Source organism: Nicrophorus vespilloides, unplaced genomic scaffold (assembly GCF_001412225.1).
Source record: "Nicrophorus vespilloides isolate i.1.1-1 unplaced genomic scaffold, Nicve_v1.0, whole genome shotgun sequence".
NCBI classification, from domain to species: Eukaryota; Metazoa; Arthropoda; class Insecta; order Coleoptera; family Silphidae; genus Nicrophorus; species Nicrophorus vespilloides.
In genome coordinates, this window is record NW_017095696.1 from 61597 (window position 1) to 71248 (window position 9652).

The 9652-nt window shown below is 27.1% G+C and overlaps 1 protein-coding gene across 2 annotated transcripts in view; it reads left to right on the forward strand.

Annotated features, from left to right (window-relative positions):
* The window catches only part of LOC108560083 (prolyl 4-hydroxylase subunit alpha-1), a 42764-nt gene that overhangs the window by 15995 nt on the left and 17117 nt on the right, over window positions 1-9652 (forward strand). The gene's annotated exons all lie outside the window — the stretch shown is intronic.

Below are 9652 nucleotides of genomic sequence, written 5' to 3' on the forward strand. Positions count from 1 at the left end.
ATTATTAATACATCATTTTATAGTTGTTTTTAGTTTTTTCGTATGAACTTAAGAATTTAATTTAGTTTCTGAATATCGTGGCCATCTATGAGATATTCTTAAGCAAGCATTTTTAGCTTCGATTATGATTTTGTTTAGAATGCATATTAAAATTTGATAATTGATTTGTTTCAAAACAATTCTCAAACACATTTCAACTATTATAGTACATATATCGATATATTTATTACCACGTATGATTCAACTCTCAAATAATTTCAAATATTAATTATTAGTTCAATAGCATTCATTACAGATACATACAATACATGATTTGTTATTGGAAGTTAACTAACCAATAAATAAACGTAATTAAATATATTTACATTATTTTTTTAAGTAAATTATAGAAAAGAAATGTTAATGTATTCATCATTTTTATACAAACGTAAAGATTAATATCAATTCAAGATCAATATTAAGTTAATTATATTAATTAAATTATTTCTATATAGAAAAAATCCATAGTTTAATTTAAAACATAATAAAACATAACAAAAAATTCTAATTAAATTTGATTAAGGGTCTGTTCCTAAAACTTCGATTGTTATCCCTTAGTCCTATAGTATTTCATGACACAAAAGACCTTAAAGTACATGCAATTACAATAAAGTTATTGTAATACGCTGAATAGTGTGCAATATGATTAAATAAATTTAATTGTAATATTATCATGTAATGCAATTAATATGGGTAATTTGCATGCAGAAACCTGATATAGTTAATGAGATTTGCATGAAATTTATAGTCTAAATTTACTATTTATAATTATTGATATATCATTTTATTGTTGTTTGTAGTTTTTTTCGTATGAACTTAAGAATTAAGAATTTAATTTAGTTTCTGAATATCGTGGCCTTCTATGAGATATTCTTAAGCAAGCATTTTTAGTTTCGATTATGATTTTGTTTATAATGCATATTAAAATTTGATGACGAATTTACATTTTTTTGTGTATGTATCACTACGTTTGGACGACGAACATAATGTTCACACGAACGTATATTTTCTTGTCTGAGCCTAGGATAATAGGTAATTAACATGGGTAATTTATGATATTTATATGATCTGATATAGTTAATGAGATTTGCAAGTAAGTTTGCTTGTTATTATTGTTGATACACATTTGTATTAGATATTTTTTAAATATAATTTTAATGAAAATTCTAAATAAAAAAATAATATTTAAACACATATTGATAAATATAATTTAGTTAACTCAAAAACATGTAAACAAAAAACTTTATTAAATATTTAATGATCAAAGCTATAAAATATGCATGTATATATATATACACTTTTTTTTGCAATTTTACAATTCGAACCGAAATATACGAAGCTAATGCTTTTATCCGCAACATAAACCGTTGTTTTATAACCTGCTCCATTTGGCCGTACTTTAGTTTACAAAAAAAAATATAAATGCATCATGCATGTTCCGTGCGATATGTGATAGTACGTTGCATGTAGTTTGATTATGCGGACTAAGCCCGTACTTTTTTTTGACGTAATACTTTCATTTTAAATAACAATTTTACGCAGCGTAAAACATGCAGACAGAATAAACATTTAGTAATTTCATAGTACCGGATTAAAGCAACGGAATTAATACACGAAACGCAGCAGCATTGATTTTGCGTTCGCAATCTCCGCTGCTAACCTTAACAGTGTAAAATTAGTTTCACCCACAGCTCGAATACCAACTAAATTACATGTGTTTTTTTTTGCGTAGGATAATTGTTGTGTATTTGTAATGAGAAAATCAAGTTATATTTGTGTTTTCTGCGACAGTCCAATATTATTTTTTTGCTTATATAGTTTTGTTTCAATTATCAAATAGCTTTACTTATATACAGTGAAACCTTAATCCGTTCCAAAATTTCCAGATTTTTACTCGTATAGTGAAACATAATCAAAAATACACATAATATGTGTACACAAGTTTTAAAAATGATGTAGCAGGCGCGCAATCCGGTACTTCTCATCGTCACTCGTTATGCGAAACGTCGCTCGTTAAGCGAGTCATTTTTCTTACAATTAATTTTGCTCGTTATGCGAGGTTCCACTGCATTATATACTAAGTGGTCTCGAATTGATTTGGCTTAAATTTATTTGTTGCAAATAAACGCCGTATTTACAACAAATAGATTTACATAAATTGTGTTAGAAAATAATGTTTATTCAATTTTACACGTTTTCATTGAGAAAATTTTATTACATTTCTATTTTATGTATTTGAAAATATTTATTAGTATATGCGGACTAAAGGACTTTTAACCACATTTGTTTTATTATAATTATTGTGTAATTAAAACAATCAATTATATTGAAAATTTAAATATTTTTGTAGATTTAATATATTTGTCATTATTACAACATTTCCTTCTACGATAATTCCAAATTATGCTTTTTCAATTTTATGTTGTTAATATTAAAGCTTGTATATTTCTAAAGACGACTTTGTTGGATTTTAAAGAGAAACGTGTTTAATGTAAGGATGAAATATTTAATTTCCTTAATGAATTTCCTCGCTTTTGTGCTGTTAGGAAGAAACGTGATGTGTGCTTCGAAGCGATTTTCTGAAATATGTTGTTACATGTCTTTACTGTTACGTAGTCTCCGAGCACATTCTGCGAGACAACACTCACTACCTTTGAATTGAGCTTTGGTTACATCACAACTTATTTAAATATACATATATACATTAAGCATGTAGTAATTCCGCTCACGTATTCCATTATGATAATTAATTAAATTAAATCCATACATGCAAGGTTGTGTGAAAATTTGCACCGAATCTCCACTATTACTACTACAGTCTCTCACTCGGCTTTACTTCTTAATCAAATATTTGATGATTTGAACTGGAAAATCTCTGTATCGAGGAAATGATGCATTACCGTAAAAGATAAATATTTATTAGAGAAATCCTTAGCAAATAACGAGAAATATTTCCTTCAGAAGTTTTCTAATATCCGAAGCAGAACTTTTTTTTATTTATTTATTTATTTCATATATTCATACCTTTATATTGAAAAACAGATATTTATTTGTATTTATCAATGTTTTATTACTCGTTTTGTATTTTTTTTTATATATCTATATAAAAGATTATTAAATCATGTTCAATTCCTGATTTGATATTAACAATATTCTTTTAAAACTAACGAAAATCAATTTCACATGATTTTTTTTATTGAAAAAATAGCTAATTATTAATATTTATCTCTTGTATATATTTAAATATTTGCATATAATACTATTTTTATTACTATTGTAATGTTGCAGTAAAACAAGTAAAATGATATGTAAATAATTTAAAGTTTTAAGTCGAATATGTTGTGTACGTCCATCAAAACATCCCTCGGGTCACCTTGGACCTAATGGAAATTTGCATCGAGATGGAAATTTCTGCTGTACAACATGTAAATAGGAAATCCACTGGAAAGAATGTACATTGATATATTTGCATATATTTATTTTCCAAATGGATTTTCCAAATTAACATGAAGAGGATAATCGAAAAACCTTTTTCAGAAACATCTATATTCAATTCAATTTAAAGATACGAAAATGTAATTTTACAAATTTCTATACAAGTTGATTTTTTTGTTATTATATAAAAAGTAAATATTTACAAAAATTAAGATTTTTTTAAAAAAAAATGGTAATAATTAGGATAAATAAAATATGAATATTGAGCAATCGATTCCGGACTGTCTGAAACCTCGATTAGCATTTAAAACAGTACTAAAAGAGAATTGACTGTATAAAGTAAAGAATAAATAATTATCTGTACTTTTTTTTGATTTTGTCATTTAAAATTTTATTTATTTAAAAACTTTTAAACCGGACTATAGCGAATCTGGATTGATCGAAGGTATTCGAGGTATTGCTGTAATATAAATTTAAGATAGTTGAGGCAATTAGCACAAAATTAAAGTTTTTAAAAATCACACACTTTTAACTGTTATTAAGAAAATTGTTTAAATATTTAATAAAACATGTAAATTATAGAACATGAAATATAGAAAATTGAGACAATTTGCACAAACTTAAATTTTTAAAAATCGTTTAGTTACAATATAATAATAACAAGAAAATTTGTTGTTGTAACAATAAAAAAAAAAATAAATAATTACAGCAAACTATAACAAACATTAAATTTTTAATAAATATACAGATTATTACCATATTGATGTAATTTGAACAAGACATAACAAAAATCTAACAGAGCATAAAATTGATTTAACTGTATTATAAATGTAAATTATACACGTTATTTTTTTCTACTTTTAATGTTGCATCCGCAGTAAACGTGACATGTCTATCAGTTGTATCAATTGCTATAGCTTTGTTATATAATACTGTTTAGTTGGTATGCTTGCAGACACATATGACACAAAGTATGGATGTAGACTTCTGTGTAAATAATTCTGAAGGTAGTTTAATTTATTGTCTATCAAAAAACTTATTTTTACTTGTATTTCCAATTATCCTTTGTTTTCAAGTCAGACGTTTAATCAATTTAAAAATTACATTACTTTCAAAAGTATCCTTTGAGTGCGAGTTGACAGGGTGGGTGAAAAAAAAGGAAAAATAATAAAGTTGCACATCCTTTCAACTGCAGACCACAACATAATTTATTACGAGCTCGACGACGGTCGTTATAATTTTCAATGAGTTTCTACAGACTAGTTCATACACAAGGAATATGAAATACATTTATATAGAAAAAAAAGCGGAGATGTATTTTTTTATGAAGTTTATTACATCTACTGGATTAGTAATAAAAACTGAACGTGATTTGCATCCATTTATTTTTATCATTTTCCTAATTGCGTTTCTGGCGTAATTAATGAAAATAGTTGCGAAACAGCGGCCATAGTCTAATGCGTTCCCGTCACGTAACTACCCGGGCAGATTCAATGCAAAACGGAGTCAGTCAGCAAACCGCCGGTAAAGTCATTCCAAACAAATCAGCAAACTTGCAAAACAAACACTGCACAATATTGGAAAAAAAAGAAGGAGAAAGAATTTAATCCATAAGCAATTTAATTGATGATGAATCGCGTTAATTCAATCACCTGTGTAATGCAATTGCACGATACGACACCTGCGTTAATTCCATTCGCTAATTACGCGTTTTCCCGGAAATCCGGTTTAGGATTTGATGGAGCTGCGAGGGTGATAACGTAATTCTTTCCGCGGCTTTCATCCTCGCAATGAATGAATAAGAGATGGTGCGTTCCCATTTATCCTCATATATATATATACGCTGTTTATCTCAAGTGAAATGAATACAAATTGTTACCAATTTCTCGCACAAATCTTGTGACTCGTGCATTAACTCTTCCGTTTTCCCCATCCTAGTTTTATTGTCGGCCTTGAATGATTGCTTCCCTTTGTATTTGTTTCAACCCTTATTTTTTATTCGTAATATTAAATTACGTCCACAATTATTAATTTTTCTTTGCTTACATACATATAATAGATTATGCATTGTCCCCCGTGGACATTATATACTTCTAGTCATTATTCCTTCAGCTTTTGTAGAGAAATCTTTATAAAACTTCCTCAGGCAAGGAAAGAAAATTATGTGGTTGAAGACACGAAAAGCGGAAACACTATTGTTTCCACAAAATAATACTCATTTTTACAAAAAAAAAATCCATATAAAATATGAAAATTATAAAAAAAACTTATTTACGTAAATTTATGATTTATTTAATTAGAAAATTTTATTTTCTGTTTGAATTATAATTTTTTAAAAAAAGTAATAAGAAAAAATAATGATGATTTTTATTTAAATATTTATTTTTTATTATATACATATTTATTAGAGAACTAACGAATATGGTTTTTTTTATGTTGAAATTTATTCAATTAAAAAATATATTTTTGTCTTGAATGCTGTAATCGATTGAGATGAGAAATTGTATTTTATCCCCAATTAAATCAGAGGAACAACAGGAACCCCGGATAACATGGTTTTCCGGAATTTGCGATTGTCTTAAGTTAAGGAGCGAATTCGAATGCAAATCCAGAGCAAACATCCGATAAATTATGGCAGAATTACCATAGGGCATCGATTAGTTCCTAGTTTGCAAGTATAATCCGTCTGTCTCTCGGTCACTAAATTTATTCATACTCCGATATCAGCGTTTTCCATTCTTTCAGTTTCCCACACGAAAAATAGACTTTTTTCCCCAATCTAGTTACCTTTTTTATTTGTTTTGTATAATATCAACAGTAACTTATAATGAATTTGTTACGTAATAATTTTTATTTAATTAAATGATTTATATAAAAATTTGCAAAGAAATTTTCAGCTTTTTCCCACTTTTTCTTTCATTTTTATTTTGTTTAACTACTAAATTCATCTTTATTTTACATAAAGATTCACGTTTATAATATTTTTATTGCGGTTAATAAAAATCGTTCAATTTTATATATGAAATAGGTTTTATATGAAAAGTTGTAAGTAAATATTGAACCTGTTTTCAATTTTTCATTTATTTATTGTTAATTACAAAATTATTGAAATATATAATACGTGTTAATTGAATTTACACAGAGAATAACATTAAAATTAAATGAGGAACCTCGTAAATAATTAGTTTATTTCCAATTAGTAATTCACTATGAAGGTTTCAACGCGGAAATGGATTACGTACATTCTGTTTGCAATTAGTTATAAACCGTAATTAAACTTCCATAAATATTATAGTATCAATTGCTCCAAATATTGATAAACTAAATATAAATACAACACGAGCATCATTATTTGCACGCGAAACTTAATCATCATCATGTGTTAATTATAATTTTCATTCATAACATTGAATTTTAATAGCAAATTATTTAAATTATAAAAGATCTCAGCGCAATAACTATTTAAGAGAATACATCATTAATGCAGTTTAATTATGTTGTCTTTAATAGCTTTTATATATTGTTTAAAGTTATTTATTAAAATGGTTTAATTTCTCTGGATAATAAGTAATTATAATTATTTACGACTAAGAGAAAATAATGATTTTTTTTTAATTAAATATTTATTTTTCATACATACTATATGAGAGGTCACATACATTTGTTAGAGGTTTTCATATGCTCAAGCAAAATTTGACGACAACATTTATAAATTAAAAAGTATATTATATAAAAAATAACAATAATTCATATTATCAAAAAATAGAACTCTTTACTTTATAGTAGATTGTCAAGTACTTATCATGTCTCTCGTTGACTTTCAAAATAGAATAAAGCACAATGTACTCAGATGCTTTCCAAGTACTTGTCATACATGTTGTTAGCTTTAAAATTAGAATAAAGCACAATGTTTTTCAAAATAGAATAATGCACATTGTACGCAGATACTTTCCAAGTACTTGTCATGCATGTTTTTCAAAATAGAATAAAGCACAATGTACGCAGACACTTTCCAAGTACTTGTCATGCATGTTGATGTCTTTCAAAATAGAATAAAGCACAATGTACGCAGATACTTTCCAAATACTTCTCGTGTATGTTTTCTTTCAAAATAGAATAAAGCTCAATGCACGCATTTACTTTCCAAGTACTTGTCATGCATGTTTTTCAAAATAGAATAAAGCACAATGTACGCAGACACTTTCCAAGTACTTGTCATGCATGTTGATGTCTTTCAAAATAGAATAAAGCACAATGTACGCAGATACTTTCCAAGTACTTGTCTGCATGTTGTGTTTCAAAATAGAATAAAGCACAATGTACGCAGATACTTTCCAAATACTTCTCGTGCATGTTGTCTTTCAAAATAGAATAAAGCACAATGCACGCAGATACTTTCCAAGTACTTGTCATGCATGTTGTTATCTTTAAAAATAGAATAAAACACAATGTACGCAGATACTTTCCAAGTACTTGTCGTGCATGTCGTTGTCTTTGAAATAAGATCAAAGTGTCAATGCATAATGTACACAGATTGCATTGCAATGTTGGAGTGCATATAGATATAGTAAAAAAATATGAAAACAATGGAAATGGAAAGAAAACACAGAATTTATGATTTGATAATTTCGCCGATGCGAGTGAATATACAAAAGCCGTGTTCGTCAGTGGATCCAATCGATATTCAATTTTGAACTGAAAGTGCATTGAATACATTTCGGAAAGTCAACGCCGCGGGTCCACGATCCACCGAAACGTTCGAATTTAATATTTTAACGAGACACACGGTTGGTACGGTTGCGCTCGAAATGGAAATTTATTATGCAATTTCAACCTTGGCACGATGAAATTCCCAAATTAAAATTTACTAGCCGTTTGACGCGAACCGAAACCTGAAACTCACCCTTAACCTAGGCGAATTACCTGAAACCAGGTGAAATTGCGGCAACTTTCCGCGCGCGCTTGGATAACAACGGATGCGAATCGCGTAATCCAGCGGATGGACGTAATTGCCTTTTCGCAGGTGAAATCAGAAGCTATCTCTCTGATGATGTTGATGAAGAGATGTAGTAAGATCATCACACTCTGCGTGATGGATGTTATTGATGTTGAACTTTTGTTTCCATGGTGGATGATTATCTTCGTGTCAAGATAAATCTCGTTTTCCTGGAATGTCGTGCTCTATTGTCTCGTTCGGATTGCGTGCTTATTTGCACTGTGTGAAATGTCAATTTGGAAAATGCTATTATTTTCTCCAATCATTAAGCGTGAAATGTCTACATGCATGAAGAAACACCGCATCATTATTATATATTTATAAATAACTATTTAACTACCATTTTTTAAAACTTTATTAAAAAAAATGGACTTATTTAATTAATAAATAAACTCAGTCTTTATAAATTTAAGACTTAAGTACTCAAAAAATTAAAAGAACAAATTAAATATTGAAGTTAACTTAAACTAATCTTACATTTTGCATTGATATTTGTGTTGAAAATTTCATCATGAAAAGTTTAGAATTATTTCGGACATAAATTTACAACTTAAATACTAAAAAATATTTACAAATCAAATATTTAAGCTTAACCCAGTCTAAACTTACTTTTTTCATTGATATTTGTTTTGAATTGAAAATGTCAATATGAAAAAATTAGTTTTACAAAATTATTTATAAGTAAAATCAATCATATAAGAGCTTTTAGTATATGTAGCATATAGAAAACTAGCTAAAATTTAAAATTAATCATTATTACGTAAAATTTTAAATATTTTGAATAATAATTATACATAATTCCATAATTTTTGCAATAAATGATATTGATTTTTCAATTTATTTATATGATGTTTTTTATTTGTATATATTTTACTACTATTACTATACTATAGAATACATTGAAATGTGAGCAATTCATTTTATTTATAATTCAATGAACTTGTTAGTATTTTTAAAATAAAATTAAATGTTTCAACCATTTGAAAAACTTCACGTTTCATTTAATAATTTTCTGAAGCTTCAATAATCACGATTCTAGTTCAGTTATATTTTTAAATTATATTATTAAATACACACAACATATGTTGTGTGTATTTAATTTGTTCATTTGGTTTAATTAATAATTATTTATCACTTTTAATTCTGTGGTATAAAATGAATATTTTTTTATGTCGTTTATGG